At 32.5% G+C, this 15,458-nt stretch overlaps 1 long non-coding RNA gene across 1 annotated transcript; it reads right to left on the minus strand.

Moving 5' to 3' along the window:
• Positions 1-319: 319 nt before the first annotated feature.
• Positions 320-7,967, minus strand: LOC127734437 (uncharacterized). The gene is made up of 3 exons (XR_007997603.1): positions 7,881-7,967; positions 7,559-7,656; positions 320-728 (listed from the first exon to the last, which is right to left on the minus strand). It is a non-coding gene; the product is annotated as an uncharacterized LOC127734437 (long non-coding RNA).
• Between the last annotated feature and the right edge of the window lie 7,491 nt (positions 7,968-15,458).

Genomic DNA, 15,458 nt, shown 5'->3' on the forward strand with positions numbered 1-15,458 from the left:
TCAACCTCTGTTTGTCATGATTTTTTTTAATTTATTGTGTCTTTTGATGTAGGCCTATACCACTTCTTTTTATCTTGGAGATGGGGTATTGAAGGTAACAAGATTCATTTTGTGTAAATTTCTGTAGAACAACCTCAATTTCAAAAACATACAGCAAATAAAAAACAGTATGAAAGAAAGTATTGCCCGTAACTATTATCGAAAATAATTTAAGTACCCATACTCCTTGTATTCTTCATCTGCAAAACAACTTATATCATTTCTAAATGGTATATTTTACATCATTAACCGAATCAAATGGTTAAAAATAGTTCCAGATTTTAGAGGCCGTAATAACCGCTGCTGGTTTTGTGTAAAAAAAATTGTGCCAGTAGAGGGTGTCTCCTCTTATATATCTTTTCGTGTTCTCTTCTAACGAATGCATAGACATTGGGTGTTCATTTTGTATTTTTTAATGTGAATCATAGCACAGAGAAGTACGATTATCGACAAGATCCTTTTAAGTTAAATTACAAAAATGAATTTCGAACACTCGGAGAACATATTGTTTCATCAGTTTATTCTCTATAATTTATTTATGAATATTTCATGACCAGGTCTGTGGTATCTGTTTAGTGAAATTCAAATCCCTAGCTTCTGTTAAATCCGGAAAAGTCAGACTTCCCATAAAAAATACTGGTCCCTCAGGCTTTAAAATTTCAAGCTGGATACAGATGGTGCATGCATGGCTAAAAATACGAAAATAATGTCAAAAACATTCAGTAACTTTCATTTTTTTTTTCAATAAATGATTAAAAACTTGTGTGTTATACTTGAACATGAGTATGAATAAGCCATATAGTATTAGAGATGAGGTTTTTCACTACAGTCTAGTCTATATTTAATAAGACCTTATGTAGTATTATGAATTAGGTCATTAATTTTCTCAATTGAATTATTTCACATTTTTTCATTTCGGGGCCTTCTATAGGCGACTAGTGGTATTGTTTTTTCTCATCGTTGAAGGCCGTACGGTTGCCTGCAATACTGCTGACATCCACTTCTTTTCAACTTTGGTTAACTGTTGTCTCATTTGCAGTTATACCACATTCCCTTATTTTTATATTATAAGTATAAAATATTGGTCGCTGAACTAAATGACATGCAATTAATTAATCGTAAATTCAGTTTTAAAATAGCTTTACTTAAAATTTGAATTAAATATTTCTTCTATCAACTATCTGGGATTTTGCTTTTTCTTTTGTGTTTATTTTTTTTCTTCTATATATTTTGTCATTATATATCATTATTAAGAATTGATAATAATCATAGTAATAAATTATTTGTAATTATACTGCCCTCTTAGGGCGTCCTTGATTGACAGTAAAAATATTGTATTATATTGTATTGTATATCTCTTGGTTGATACGATATTTCAGAGCTTGCATTTCCTATCACGATTTCCTTGATGGAGAGTTGCAGCTAACAATGAAGCTATTGAGTGAAGAGTTTCAGTTGTTCACGTGAAGTTGAAATCATCGCAATCGAGTTGGTTGTTGGTTATGGAAAATCTATATCACAGATTACGAGAGATGTGTTCCAATATTGTCGTAACCACAATCCCGTCCTCTTTTCCTCGAATGTGACCTACCTAACTAGACTTATTACCGGGTTCGCACTTATACGTGAGCAACACGATCGGTACCACATGTGGAGAAGGACCTGCTTACCCTTCCGGGGTACCTGAGATCACCCCCGGTTTTTAGGGGAGGTTCTTGTTGCTCAGTCTTTAGTTTTTTATGGTGTGTTTTGTGTATTGTTGTTTGTCTTTTCGTCATTTCCGTTTTTACCCAAGGCATTGTCAGTTTGTTTTCGACTTATGAGTTTGAATGTCCCTTCGGTATCTTTCGCCTCTCTTCTACTCTCCTTTGAAGGTTGTCTTTGTTGCCATTGACTATTTCTCTACTGTCTAGGATATTTTCAATGAACGTAATAATTTCATAACTAAAACATTTTTACAGTAGGAATAGATATCATAAATTGGTAAAAACGTTTAATAAATTTTATTACAAGTATAAAGATGTATTGTACAAGTATGATGCCATGTCGGATTATGAATAAAATGTTGTATTTCGCATCCAGCTTTTTAGGTAATATTATCTATAACAATAACAAGTATTGTCCTTCAAATCAGTTTCTTTCGCTTAGCAGACTAAATAGATTTAGGTTATTATCAAACTATTGTTCAATAACTGAGTCTGATATTTTCGGGGATAAACATCAATTCGCCAATTTTTAGTCAAGTTAAAGCAAAATCCAAATAATTGTTTTCTGCAATTAAACTATGTACAGTTTGTTCTTCACGAGATCGTGTAGTCCTGTACTGTTTACTTTGTTGTTGTGTGAGATATTCTGTGGAAGACAGCAATCAATGTAAGAGTGTAGGAAGGCATGATTGCATATCAACAGGTTCTGGTATTTTGAGCTTCATTTCCATAAAAGCGAGTTATGGTCTAATTTTATCTACTTTTGTTTGTACTTGTGTTTTTATCGTTTATACTATTGTTTTAGTGTGACGTGGTTTTCCTGTACTGATTTTTATTGTATGTTCTTTTATATTTTTTTTATTAACCCACTTACTAGTCTAGATTAAAATAGAGAGGAGGACGATTTAGCTGAAAAAAGATTGTTAGACCCCACCACATATTTATGTGCCAACCTCAATTGAGAATCTCGTCAGTGGTGGTTTAATGTCATTTTTTAAAGTTTTTTTTTTTTTTGTCTTTTGTAGACTTTAGTGTTGATGGAAGATTTTGATAGACCATGCATATTTTTTTTTTAGTCCAGATTTAGAGTTGGCTGTATTGTCTAGGCTCCTGTCTAATGTTGAAAACTGTACATTGTCCTATAGATGCCTTTTGATTATTTGCTGCCTTATGACGTATATCCCATATATCTTTTTATTCGTGTTGACCCTTTTTATTTTAGCTTAATTAAAAGAAAAGTTACTATCCCAGTTATCGAGATTACCCAAAAGAAAATAGTTGTTAAACAAATACTCTAAATTTTTAATAAATAATTATCTTTGTAAGTATTATTCAATCTCATCCTTGTTTCCTTTGTTTAACCTGAGCATAAAAAAATAAAAAGATGTGGTATGATTGCCAATGAGACAACTCTCCACAAGAGACCAAATGACACAGAAATTAACAACTATAGCATGCATTTACCTTTAAATCGTTCAATTTGCACAAAGGCAATACTTTTATTTTGATAGTTAACCAATGCGTTAGTGTTGAACTTTTGAAGCGATGGCCTTAATATTTCTTTCTAGATGTTTTTGTCAGTTGAGGTTATTCCGAAGACCGCTGACGTCAATCAATGCGTTCCTGAAAAGTAAATTTTAACCAATCAGCGGAATTTTGATTTTGACCATCCAATCAGCGGAATTTTAATTTTAACATAACTATTTGTGATGCAGATATTGAATGCGTCAGTTCCGAAAAGTAAATTTCAACCAATCAACGGAATTTTATATCTATTTTTGATGCAGATATTTGCAGACTAAAATGGAAATTTTAGTAAAATAGAATGCTTTTAGTGGATATAAAACTGGGAATAATGAACCCTTTTAGCATTAGAAGGATTGGATAGGGGTTCTGTGTATTCACATTATCTGTACAACTCTCCTTACTTTTGGGTATTGTTGAGGGATTTTGCAACGTAAATGGTTCACCATAATTAAAAATTTTATATAGTATAGTAGCCATGAAAATGGTTTATCCGGTTTATCCTAAAAATTAGTTGTTATAGGCCGATAGAAATTGGTAGATTTTGGTAAAAGGCATCCTATGCAAGGTGTTATTAAGAACTCTCCAGAAATCGATTTCGCGGGTTGTTATTTTTTCGATTTCAATTTGCATTAACCTTTCGCATGGCTGTTGATTTTGCGCAACGAACGATAAGTACAGGGACAAAATTGCGGGCTATTCGCGTTATGTTTAAAAAAAATATTACAGTTGTCTTTCTTGTCGCAACTTAATATTCTGAGATGCTCGTGGAAAAATGTCAGCATATTGCATGATTGATTACACGCTGCACTTCCATTGGTTTTCAATCTTTCCAAATTTCAGTTCATTTGCTAATGAATCACAGCTGCTAATATATGTGTGACAATGTTACGACAGAGAATGGCTTGTCTGTCCGATTCAGATAAACAATACACTTTCGAAAAACTGTAAAAAATTGTTCGATATACTATAGCCAGCAGCCTTAGTAAAGCAGCAAGACATTTTTATGTTCTATAAAAGCATAATATTTACTGCAATTAAAACAGTATTTGAGCCTTTGAATGAGAAAATACATCCAAAACCAAGAAAAAAATATTTGCTTGCTATAGAATTTGAATTTTCAGAGTATTGGACGTTAGGTTGTTCTTAAAAGACAAAAAATTTCTTCTGTTGCCTGAATATGGAGGACCCCTAGAATTATTTCGGTATTGGGACTGATCGATTAAAGATATATCAATTGCCTTTCACATCAATATCGTTGATTTCTAACTTTTCGCAAGGATGACATTTTCGTGCATTTCAATGATCGCGAAATAGGCAAAAATAATTGAGTCCGAAAATTAACAAGTTTTTTGCAGATTTAGTTTTTTTTTCAAAAAGAGGTAGAAGATACCAACAGTGTAATCAAAAACCAAAAGTCGAATCGAAACAGACAACACCATGGCAAAAAGAAAAACGACAAAAAGACAAAAAAAAGTGCACGAAATATTACACAGAAAACTAAAGATTGAGCATCACGAATCCCACCGAAGGTACCTTGTTACTCTGGAGGGGTATACGTAAGCAGTTCCCGCTCCACATTTGGCACCTATCGTGTTACTCATTGCAAATTCGGGTATAAGTAGCATTCGGTGATGCCATAAAAGAAGAAAATGGACGGGAGGATAGGCCACGACAAGAGGAACAAATCCATGGTCTTCTTTAACGCTGATATTCCATAGCGGTCAACCAAAGCATGATCGCGTTCAAAAAACTTTCGAACGGATGTCTCCAATTTCACCGTTCGGACCCTTAGTTCAATAGTTTCTTTGAAGGCAGCAACCCACTATCATGGAAATTATGCTAGGAAATACAAGCCCTGAAATATCGTATCAACTGAGGGAGATATACAATACTCTCCATTTTCAGGCGCTGCTGGAATGTTGCTACACAGAAATGGAAAGATCACAATTGGAAAATTGAAACATCTCTTAGGTCGTAAAGTTGGTTTTCAACCAACACTCTTTATCAATTTCTAGATGTAAGTCAAGATATAAAGCAGACTTTACTGTATCTGTGGTACCCTTTATTTCAAGTTCAAAGGAATAGATGAAGTCAAACTAGTCATCGAACTTTAAATTACTGTAAAGGTCGAAATTTTCACGCGGGGGTTATTTTGATCACTAAAATGCCCGAAAACATCCCCCGCGCGAATTGTTTTAGAGAGCAATAATATTAATGCAAATTAGTCACATTATCTTTGGTTTTATAATGTTTTAATTGTGTATATTATTGTATTGTTGGCCTTCAACACCTTGGGATATAAATGTGCATTTCTTAATAAAATAGATTATCTTTGGCGCATCTTAAACACAAAAATAACAACCTCCGAAAATATCCACGTTTATAGTATTCAGTGAAAGCACATCCTCTATCGGAAAGTGAATTCAAGGTTAATGCCAGCTCCTTTTCATTTTTCTTTGAGAAGTTCCCGGATGAATAATGTCTCATAAGAATAAAGGGAAAATATGACTCGAAGAGAAACACAGTTGGTTCACATATAGGAATACCGATTGTCTGTTGATAAAACAAATTTTCATAAAATACAAATATGTTGTCAATACAACAAATCAAGCAATGGTCATTTTCATATAATTTTTTGTTTGAATCGGAGCGTTGGTTTTTTTATACAAAGTTCCTTCCTAAATCAAGATGTATGTATCTGTGCGGGCCTTTCTTTTTTTAAAACAAATTCAGACTAACTCTTTCAAATTGTCATTAAGTTTAGAATGAGGAATACTTGATAATGGGTGAACAAGGGTTGTGGCAAATGTTTAAGTTATACTATTGCACGATGGGAGGTACCTGTGATTGTATTTACTCAACAGATCTTTAAAATGTTAAAGTTATACTATTTCACGAGGGGAGGTACCTGTGATTGTATGTACTCAACAGATCTTTGAAATGTTAAAGTTATATTATTGCACAAGCAGAAGTACCTGGGATTGTATGTACTCAACAGATCTTTGAAATGTTAAGCACGAGCAGAAGTACCTGGGATTGTATGTACTCAACAGATCTTTGAAATGTTAAAGTTATACTATTGCACGAGGAGAGATACCTGGGATTGTATGTACTCTCCAGATCTTTGAAATTTTCCCCTATATGGTAGTTTCATAGTGACTCTGAAGCGCGGTTTAAATTGCTGATAAAATGTATGTTAAAAATAGTTTAGTGAGAGGTTTTGTGAATCATTTAGGAGATCCAATATAACATGGTTTGTAAGCACACTTGTGTAATGCTGGTATCCATGCAATAGAGTGAAGGAATATCCCATTCTTCTTATCTTTGGAACATAAAACCGACCAAAGATTGTTCATTATTTCCTTCAAATCATGGTAACATCATTGCATGAAATCCGCAATCCCCTTTTTATGGTCCATTACTATCTATATTTCGATATTTTTGCTGATGACACCTCTGTTTCATATTCCGCTATGAACTTTGAAACAACTGCAATTGACATCAGTAATGACCTATATTTAGTTCAAATGAACGGACATACGTGACTGGTAGATTTTATAACCGAAAGAAAATCAAAGCATTGGTATATTTACAAATGATACACCATCAGAAATCAATATTCTATACAAAGATTGGAATTATTGACAGTCATAAACACTTAGGTGTTACACTATCACCAGGTGAAAACTGTTTGTAAAATTTTTTCCCGTCATTTTGTGGAATAGGGATGGTTAAAGGCAAAAGTCTATAACTCCCATCTTCCTGAGTATGCATGAAACATAAACAGTGCACATGATGTTAAGTTAACTACCATCAATCAATTTGGGGCCGCCAAATGTTAGGAAGATCTCATAAGTTTCACGGCGACTATATAGATAGCAAACCGCCTGGGGATTTTGTGCCTTACATTGGCAGTAAGATGCTGTAAAGAAATTGAGTCACTATTAGAATATTTACATAGGATATTCAATAAACACCAAGGGGAATTGTTTATTTTTTTAACTTGTTTACATTTTAATGTATTTTACCTTTCTCCTGTGATATTTGAGGACTACGGACGAGGGATAACACTCACTGATATTTGTACATTAAGTATTGTATAGGCTACATTTCAATATGAGTTAAACATCATATTTAATGTCACTGCATTATTTTCAAGTGATATTGTCTTGCATACAAAACCGGGGAGTAGCTAAAACATTTGTGCTTCCATATACTTTCATCCCTGCTGAAGCGCTTCGGACAAACTATTGTGTCAAGTTATGGATATTCTGATGGTAACTTACCGTTTCCCTCTTGATGTCTTGATGTCTTTTAGTTTTTGTGTTGTTTGGATGCTGTGTCTTATTACACATCTCCTTTTTCATGTTCAATTCGTTCTCGTCTACAAAAGATGTATTTAATTTGATGCTTATAGTAAACGGAAAATAAATCGTTCAGTTTTTTCAATATTATTCGATGTAAACCGAACTCAAAATTATACATATTCTCCTATTTGATACACGTTCTTAGATCGATAGATGGGTGACTTTTTTAACAATGTCCAGTTACAACTATTACATGCATATTCGATATAAGAACATGGAAAGTAGATATGAATATACGAACCCTACTTTTTACTGGACAGATACATAAATAGTACCCTTATACGTATCTGGTACCAGATAGATCCGCTGAGCCGGCATTTTAGTTTCATTATTATTCTAAAATAAAACCTTATAATAATTCATTTATTAGTGGTCAATTGTGTTCTATAATTTGAACTTTTGACGTAAGTGAGCGATGACATGATCGATGGAAAATAACATGAATTGAGATGATTTTTACATTACTATTATAGAAATCACATTAACTTCTTATGACGTAATCTGAGTTGGACAATAGACGATTATAAAATTCTATAGATAATTTTAAATAAATACAAGTTTATCAATCTATGGGGAAATTTATTTTCTTATTTCCAGAGTATGTCGTGTCGATAATTAATAGGTGGCAATCAGCTTTATCGATTTATACAAGGTAAAATCTACACAACTTGTTGTATAATCCTCAGATGTGTTAATTCCATAACCTTAATTGAGGTATTGTTTGCAGTTAATAGTACACATGTACATTCAGCATCTGTCATCAATTCTAACATTAACTGTTTTTTTTTCTCAGTACGGAAAAAGGGGGATTGAAAAGACGTTACCATTGCTTAACAGTTAAGGGACGACCATTTGATTTTCATGGAGAGGGTGGGGCAAGAGGATTTTGAAAATGAATATCCTGGCCTGGTAAGAGCGGAGATTGATAACTTTGCATAAGATAGGTTGTAAAACAATATTATGCAACACAAAATGCAGAAACTAGTTGTGTGCAAAATCATTTCCGCGAAAAAATATAGGCATGCGTAGCAACGGTTAAAAATGAATAGTCAATCAGCAAACAATCCTCCTCCTACCTCCCTAGAATATCAAATATCCTACCTCCCCAGAATATCAAATGGTCGTCCCTTTACAAATAAACCAGGGGGAAAGAGGAGGCGTACAGGTTTGTATAACCACTTTTAAGTTTTTTTGCTATAAGAGGAATAAAAAAAATTGTTCACACTAATTGCAACGTGAGAATTTATTGATATTGGTCTCATGTTGCTATTTCAGATCTGTTCCAAGTACATTGACTTCAGGGGCGTGCGAGGTGCTAAAACAAACCTCGACAGAGCTGTACACTCAAAATAAAAACAATAAATAGATACATTGGTGAGAAAATAAATTTAAAGAAAAAAATCATACAAGCCATAGATTTTTTGGAAATTTTCACATGGCCAGGGTCGTAATAATCGAATTTTACACTGAGCGTTAGCTTAACTTACATGTACAGTTCCACAGCTTCCTGTGTGTACTTTCGGGTTATAACAAAATTATCGGTCGTATTTCTGTGTATCTGTTTGAAAAAAAAATCAAATTTTTGTATGTGATCTAGCTGTTGTTATTTGACTTCATTTTCATAAAAAAAATCTTATCTGCTCTATATGAAATATTTTCGCTTTTTTATAGTATTTTATCTAAGTATTGAAAATGCACCTTGGCAACCCTGAAGGCAATAATTTTAAGTAGCGTAAAGGATTTACAGTATAGAAAATAAAGCATTGACTTTTTTAAAGATAACCATGAATTATAGAAATGACGCAAAGTGACAGAATTGTTAAATAATAGCTTCCCTTTTCTTGAAAAATTGTACCCAATGTTAATTACAAAGTCATCCCAAACCTCAGTTATGCATCCCCTAGAAAAATTGCTCTCTCACAGATTAATTGAAATACATTCGCCGAGTCGTTTTTCTGTAACTATTTCATATTTATAAAGAATGTTTAAATGAGCTGGTGTTTGCCGGGATTAGGGTTATATTCAGGAATTCGCAAATATTGATTCGTTATAAATTTGTTTTACGCATTAGTTTTTTATCGTTGAATTGTTTCTGTTTAAAACAATATTTTTGCATATTTTCACGACTTTTTCGGCGAAACAAATCATTTTATTTACAAAATATATGTGTATATAATATGAGTGGGCTGCTGACTTCACCTTGTCCAGAATATAAAACAGAATGATTAATAAAATCAAGTATAGCAATGAAGACTAATTTTTACACTTTCCTGTTAAAAGGTTATGTTTCATTTTGAAATTAAAAATTTTTGAAATAAAAGTTTGTAATCTACCCAACATCTATATCTGTTTCGCTTGAATGACAAACAATCATAGTAGCCGTTGTCCTTGGCCCGAAATAAATACTAATAAGAAAACAAATTATACGATTGGTCAGTACATAATTGACCTCAGGGCAACTAAACAGTGAATGCGCACAGTCCATAGAAATTATTGAATGACCACATTGCCATTAGCATTCTAGAGTTACGTAATCGCTCCACTTTCTACATGAACTAGCCGTGCGGACATGCTGGACGCCATTTTATCTATATCAATTCTCATCAATTTTACATGCAAGTACTAATGTAAGTATTTATTTATTTGTTTAGTTATCAAATATTGATTTACTACGTATTACAGCGCGAAACATGGTGTTGCGCAATTACAGGACAAACACATTTGTGTGTTTTTTAGTCTTGTAAATGAAACTATTTTTAATAGACGGCAAAGCAACAAATTCAGATTCAGAATTGATCATTTTTATCAGTAAAATTTTCTATGATTAGTCACAGCTGAGTATCCGTGAGTGGGATAATCTCCAAGATCCTGTTGTTTCGAGGATTATGATTGTAAATGGTTTTCAGATTTTACCACTGAACGCGTGTAATTTGCAGTAAGTACAGTTATATAAAACTTTCTCTATTTTTATTAAGATATTTTATTTAGTTCATTAAGTATTTTACATTTGGGTTGAAAGAAAAACCTTTTTCACAATTTTATAGTACTTACCATTTGATCGATTTATATAATTGTACATGTATATACATTAGTTCAAAAAGATCATGCTTCTCCGTACACTTATATAATTTTTTCTTCAATTTTATCAGATTTTCTTTTTAACACTTGTTTTACTTAGCAATTTGCTTTGGGAGTATCATTCCAGTGGTGAGATAGACCGAAGATAAAATTGTTATCTTATTCTTAGAAAAACAAATATTGGCAACCGAAAAAGCTGCAGATATTGGGAAAGATTTATAACAAATCTCTCGGGACAAAATGTCCGCCCTGACCATCTTGACGTAATTCGTTGTATTATTCAGTAGCACCATGTTGTGTTAATTATGATAATGTTACTCATAATTTATTTATATCAAACGAGGAGTGCAATAAGTTAGTTAAACTGATGCAGATTTGGTTTCTTATCATCAAAATAAAAAACTTGAAAATTGTTCATTTAAATTATTGCATAGTTATATACATGTTTGTTGTAATTCACTTAAAGAAATCTCATACTATGCATTTCTTCTTATGTTATAAAATTAAAATAATCGACTCATAAGGCATATGTTTGACAAGTGTAGTTCTATAATTTTTAATGACTCGGATAGAAGAAATCTCCTCGACCTTCATTGACTTGTAAGTTCCGCTCCCATGTTATCCGATCCAATCCAAGCTTATTTTAAATGATGAAACCGTAGCCTACACAAATACCATCTTAGTTGGTAATTATGCTAATAACTGTTCATTCTCGCGGTTGATGGACTCTTTTAGACAGTGAGTGGTACAAAGTGTATTTAAGATATTTATTTTGTATTTATTTGTTCAGGAAGGTATATAAATATATATATATATATATTGTAAGGATATGCAAAATAAAATAAAATTCAGAGAGCAATATTGTAATAATCAACGTATCCAAGGAAATTTTATATTTTATGTAATTTAACATTAACAATTTTAAGTAAGTTTCTTGCACTTCGCTATTTGTATAATATATTATAATGCTGTTTTTTTAACAGTGATAAAAGTTCCAATTAAAAAAAGTGCAAAATGGTTGCTTTTTTCTTGTTGAATTGCTACCATACAAAAATCTTTCTGTCATGTGTATGTAGAGATATTTTTTCTAAGGAAAACTTTAAATTGCTTATTTTAACAAGTTTGTGAGAGCCATAAGCTGGTGGGTGCATTAAGATTGAAAAGCGTCGCTTCCGTTAGAATTCTTTTTGATTGGCCAGAAAATTTCAGATTAAAATTCAATGGAATTTTACAACTTTACAATGGCTAAAAGGTTTGTGGGCTTCAAAAGAGAACATTTAAATAAACATAATCCTGTATTAAACTGGTTTTCAGTTGAAAAATATCAATAGATTGTATTTGTAAAATTATGTCAACAATGACCAGTAATACCACAAAATAACATTAAGGTTACCTGTCCGGACAAGATTCGGACAATGGTCAATCTACAGGAATACCCAGGGGATAAAACCTGCCTATTGTTCATTTCACAGAATAACTACTGTATTTTTAACACTTGTTTTGTCCAAACCAGTTTAAATGAAATCGTACGTAAATGGCTGACTAATTGGCGTAGGATATTGATCACCGATACATAGATATAGTATATCTAATTGCAGAATGACCACAGAAATAGACATTGTCACACGCTGACCACAGGTAAATGACAGGTGTACAACACCATTTGCATCATATGTTTTAATCATACTTTAGCCAGAGAAATCAGAGGCACTTGAGGCAAACATGTTGGATCTTCAGGAAATTTAGTTTGTGAGGCATTATGTAGTTCTTAGGTAATTTGATTTATTTACATCTTTTTGTTCTTACATGATTTTATTTAGCTGTAAAAGTTATATTTGACATTATTGACACTAGAGGCATATTTTTTAACAATGAATTTTAAATCATTTGACACAATGTTGTTACTGTTCATCATGTTCTTCCTAATCTTATGTTCTTCAGGCAGTTTAGATTTATTTTGGATATGAAATTTAGACATCTTGAAATTTTACGATCTTTTAGTTTGATATAATGGTACAGGTTTTGGCATTTACCTACGAGAATACAAGCACAGTTAGACTACCTTGAGTCATGGAAGCTAGCACAGAAATTGGTAATGCAAAAAAAAACTGGTTTCATGGTTTTTGAAACAATTCTAGATGCAGAAGTAGAAAAATCATTCTTTTTCTGTAAATGGCACTGGTAGAATTCACGGATTTTAATGACAACCGTGTTCTCCCGGTCGCCATCTATGGAGAGAGGAAATATCGTCGATTAACGCCAGGACTAATGTACAGGTAAGTTAAGCAAAGACTTGAGGATCATTGTCAGAGGCAGTTACAGTTGATTGCAGACAATTTAAGCAATTACAATCCTATCTTCAAATTAATACTAAGTAATCCTTTATGTTTCACTCAACTAAGGTCTGAATTACATAAGAATAGTTACTATGTTACAGCACAGCTAGCAAGATGCCAACATTTTTGAGTTGCCATTTATTGAGGTAATTTTAGATATGTTTTTACACGATAGCATGTCTTTGTATTACTAAATATATGGTATATAAATCATCAGAATTCATTAGTGGAAATTTTAGACGAGTCAAATCATCATAGAACATGAATATTTAGGAACAAAAAACTGGTACCTCTTTTTTTATCAGTCTGTCGACCACAAGATTATTAATAACGATAGTGAGAAAGATGAAGAACGCTTAATGTAAGCTGTATTGTAAGTGAATAGTTTTGATTCGTATTCTTAGTTTTTTTAGTAAAAACGAGGCGGCTGACTATTTAGCAGTCAGGATTCTACTTCGTCAAAACAATCTCCCCAATACGCCACCTAATTTTTTAAAGCGTGAAAATGGAAGCCATTGTAGGGATGACGCGCTGTCAAATCAGCTCTTGAAAACCGATATGTATCCACATAGCTTCTTTGCGATTCTTACATGACAGTTGTATGTCAAAAGATAATTGGATCTAATGGCTGTTAGGCATCATTTAATGTAATTTTAGGCCTTTTGTCAACTTAAAACAATTTTCTGATCGGTTGTCAAGGGGAATTTTCGAAAGTTGAAAAAATACTAAAAAAAAATCTAATCAAATATTTCGTGAAAGGGCAGACAAAATATTTTCAGAGGTTGAAGACTTATTACCCTAGATACCACACAAAACATTTTTTTTGGTGTTATGCAGTTTTACATCGGATGTGACCTTGAGAGGTCATACCGGTGTTATGTTGCTGCAGAAACTCTGCACACGCCCCTTGCGCTTTTGACTGATAACCGAACGTATTTCGTATAAATACGCGGATATTATCGAGTGCAAAATAACATTCTTTATCGCTTTATATATTAATTTCATCAATATATATTCATGAAAATAATTTTTAGGAACATAGATAAATGATATGAAATTGTTTTGTCGTGAGAAATATATATATCATGCAGTTACAAATCATGAATACCGAAAATTTGTGTTAACACATGCGGAAGAATATCCCGAGAGATGATCTGCTATATATATAACTGTTATACCAATATTAATATAATATATAACAACAAACCAGATTATACTGATAACAAATGATTATACCACTACAGTATAATAATTATTACGGTGAAGTTGAATTCCCTGTCATTCACCCATCATCCACACAGGAACTTGTCTCAAAAAAAATATATCTATGTACCTTAACATAACTTTCAGGTATAGAGATAGGATTTATTTTCCGAGACAAGTGCCTGTGACCATCCACTAGAACTTGTGGTCATCCCATGTTCAGTACTTCAGTACTTGGATTAAGATCCACTTGGAAAGTCTGTCGTCAAGTACTTTTGCTAAAAAATTGTTATTCAAACACACCTACTCTTGTTATTATGACTCATTAGAAAGGTATTTCACTCCACCCATATATTTCATTTATTAGTGCAGTGAATTTTTAATGGTATTATATCAACCTGTAGCCTAAATATATAAAAATAATAGAATCTGAAGCGAGGTGATGTATCAAATATGTATTTATAACTTTGTCAAGCTTTTATGGATTATGAAACTTCATCATCCGAAGAAACATTCTGAATTTTTTTATCCATCTGCAATTTACTGATAAATTAGCTAAGTTTTTTTTAGAGTAAACGTTTATATATACAGTCTAGGGTTAAAGTTTTTAGAATACTAATATCCTTTATCAAATTCAGGAAATTTTAACAAAAGCGTCTTAACAATTAAGAGAAAAAAAAGAAGAAAAAAGGCGGTAATTTTTTTTTTTGGGGGGGGGGGGGGGGGCAGGGGGTCAATTCGCAACAGCATAGTGTATTGCACAAAAGCAAAGTTATTATGTGTCAGAAACCTATTATGTGTCAAATATTTAATTACAATTCAAATTCAGACCTGTATCAAGTGCGAATATTGTGTTCATTTTTGCCCCAACTGTTCAGGGTTGGACCTCTGCGGTCGTATCCAGCTGCGCTCGGCGAAGCAATTTATTATCCAATGTTTTGCGGTTTGAAAAGTGTAAGAGATAGAAGTATGATCTACAAATAAATCAACATGACTGAAATCATTGAGAGACTCCATGTAGGAGCTACATAACCTTAAATGACAATTCACATTATCCATTATTTTGCTTTTTTTTTTATTTCTAGAAAACTATGATATATAGACAAAATAAAATAAAAATGATCAGCTCGATATTAGACATACAAATAGGTAAACATAACAGATTGCCAATAAAAAAAGTGAAAATATATGAAAATTTACCA

Source organism: Mytilus californianus, unplaced genomic scaffold (assembly GCF_021869535.1).
Source record: "Mytilus californianus isolate M0D057914Y unplaced genomic scaffold, xbMytCali1.0.p SCAF_1, whole genome shotgun sequence".
NCBI lineage: Eukaryota > Metazoa > Mollusca > Bivalvia > Mytilida > Mytilidae > Mytilus > Mytilus californianus.